The 3,053-nt window shown below is 50.2% G+C and overlaps 1 pseudogene; it reads right to left on the reverse strand.

Annotated features, from left to right (window-relative positions):
* Positions 1 to 1,277: 1,277 nt before the first annotated feature.
* LOC137794321 (piggyBac transposable element-derived protein 4-like) lies at positions 1,278 to 2,559 on the reverse strand (annotated as a pseudogene).
* Positions 2,560 to 3,053: the final 494 nt, after the last annotated feature.

Raw genomic sequence — 3,053 nt, forward strand, 5'->3', positions numbered from 1 at the left:
CAGACTGAATAGAGTTGAAAACTAGATTTTCTTAAAGAATTCTTTTTTTTTTTTTTTTTTTTACTTTTCCATCAAGAAAGTGTCTCAGAACATCGTAACTACAAATTGTATGACGTTTTCATGAATACCTGAAGCTTTCATCACGATACTGCCCGTAAGCTGCAGTTACTCATTTTTATGCTCTTAAACGGCGTTTCAGACTGAACAGAGTTGAAAACTAGATTTTCTTAAAGAATTCTTTTTTTTTTTTTTTTTTTACTTTTCCATCAAGAAAGTGTCTCAGAACATCGTAACTACAAATTGTATGACGTTTTCATGAATACCTGAAGCTTTCATCACGATACTGCCCGTAAGCTGCAGTTACTCATTTTTATGCTCTTAAACGGCGTTTCAGACTGAACAGAGTTGAAAACTAGATTTTCTTAAAGAATTCTTTTTTTTTTACTTCTCCATCAAGAAAGTGTCTCAGAACATCGGAACTACAAATTGTATGACGTTTTCATGAATACCTGAAGCTTTCATCACTATACTGCCCGTAAGCTGCATTTACTCATTTTTATGCTCTTAACCCTAGTGTTGTCCTCACTCATTCCTCGCACACCCCGTGTCCTGCGGGGTCAATCTGTCTTTGCTAAAGAGCCTTAGATCAGCGCGAGCGCACCGACGAGGCCGACCGCGGGATTACGCAGATGTGAATAATTTGTGTATAAATACAGCGTATAAGTACACCCCTTTCAAAGTGTCCTTATTCGCACATAACAACGCGTGACACCTCATTTCAATTTGAATCAATGCGGTTTATTTTGAATAGCTCAGAGGAACAAATACACATTATTATTATTTTCTTTTTTTTTTGTAAACGCCTCAGAGGGCTTTACAATCTAGACACGTACGAAATGACGTCACGCGTTTTGGCTAAAGAGCCTTCGATCAGCGCGAGCGCACCAACGAGGCTGACCGCGGGATTACGCAGATGTGAATAAATTGTGGATAAATACAGCGTAAAAGTACACCCCTTTCATAGTGTCTTTATTCGCAAATAACACCGCGTGACACCTCATTTCAATTTGAATCAATTCAGTTTATTTTGAATAGCTCAGAATAACAAATACATATTATTATTATTTAAACGCCTCAGAGGGCTTTACAATCTGGACATGTACAAACGACGTCACGTGTCTTTGCTCAAGAGCCTTCGATCAGCGTGAGCGCACCAACTAGGCCGACCGCGGGATTACGCAGATGTGAATACATCGTGTATAATATATTCAGCTAGGTCATTTCGCACACGTCGGGCAGTACGCCAGGTGCAGCCCTTGCAGATGTACTTGTTGCACCTGTTGCACACGGTGTAGGTTTTGCAGTCATTTTTGGGCTGGCAGATCTGACACCTCTTCCGCTTTCTCGCAGCCCCGCGCAGCGCGGCGGCGAGCGTGGCAGCGAGCGCGGCGTCCTCGGGCCCGTCGCCCGCCAGCCCGGCCGCCCCGCCATCCCGCACGGCTTTCAAGACGGCGGCGGACGCCGTGCGGGGCGGACGCTCCCGTCTCTCCATGAACGGAGCCACGAGGGACCTTCCCAGCCGCTCGAGAAACACCCTCCTCTTGTTCCGCTTGCCGGGCAGCCAGCCGGGGTTGAGCTCCCGCCACACGACGAAGGCGTTGTAGGCGGACACGTCGAGGACGTTGTGGAAGACGACCAGGGGCCAGGGCGCGGTCATCCTCCGGCAGCTGTACGTCCCGGTCACCTTGTCGAGGTTGTCCACGCCGCCCTTGTTGCGGTTGTAGTCGAGGACGACGACGGGCTTGGCGTCTGGGCGGTCGCTGTGCGGCGTGCTCAGGAGCAGCACGTTCCGGCCCTTCTTGGGCAGGTAGGAGACGAGCGTGGCGTCCGGCGCGAAGGCGAACCTCGACGACGGCACGGCTCTCCGCCGGGTCGCGAGTAGCTCGGCCGGGAGCTGCAGCCTGTTTTTTTCTGACCGTGCCCACCACGGTGTTGCCCCGGAGCAGGAGCCGCCGTCCGAGTTTGTAGGAGGTGAAGAAATTGTCGCTCGTGACGTTGCGCCCGTCAGTCCCTCGGTCACGTCGAGCGCGACCCGCAGCCCCAGGTCCTTCTCGGGCGTTTGAGCGAGTGCTCGGCCTCGTCCCCTGGGGTCAAAATGACCCGCGTTTATCACAGAGCGCTCGCCGTCGTCCCCTGGGCTCAAAATGACCTTTGAGTTTTTCACAGAGCCTTCGCCGTCGTCCCCGGGGGTCAAAATGACCTGCGTTTATCACCGATCTCCTGGCCTCGTCCCCTGAGGTCAAAATGACCCTCGAGTTTGAGCGAGCCCTCGGCATCGTCCCCTGCGCTCAAAATGACCCTCGAGTTTTTCACAGAGCCCTCGCCGTTGTCCCTGGGGTCAAAATGACCCACGTTTATCACCGAGCTCCTGGCCTCGTCCCCTGGGGTCCAAATGACCCTCAAGTTTTTCACCTAGCCCTCGCCGTTGGCCCTGGGGTGGAAGGGGATGGGGAGGGAGTGGGGGGAGGGGGGGCACACTCGGTGAGCGTCTCCCGGCATTACCTTGCGTACGCGTCGACCAAAAAAATAAATAAAATAAAATAAAAATAAAAAGAAGAAGAAGAAGAAACATACTAACTAAAACTTTCTCCGGTGCCCAGTGTTTACATATTTTTCTGGTCGTGCGCTGCTGGTGGAGAGGCCAACCGTCACCACTCTGCCAAAGAGAATGTTCACTGAACTAGTTGGCCACTACCACCAGACAAAAAGCAGCTCCTTTCCTCATTGAGCGATATTAGTTTTATAGGGAGAGAGTAATTCCAGATCACCAAGATTCTCGCATCATGATGACGTCATACGAGCACTATTGATTCAGCCGACAAGGACTTATTTATTTACGAGACTTTCTGGATCCGTACATTCAACACCAAAGAGGCACAGCCAAGCGCTGTTTTCAGGCGAGAAGTTAGTTGTTTAAGCAGCAAATCTATGGTCGGTTTGTCAAGAATCAGCCGATTTAACCTTTTTAGTACGAAGCGACAAAGTAAAATGCA

This window comes from Clinocottus analis, unplaced genomic scaffold (genome assembly GCF_023055335.1).
Source record: "Clinocottus analis isolate CAN_PGR_092001 unplaced genomic scaffold, fCliAna1.0.p SCAF_24, whole genome shotgun sequence".
NCBI lineage: Eukaryota > Metazoa > Chordata > Actinopteri > Perciformes > Cottidae > Clinocottus > Clinocottus analis.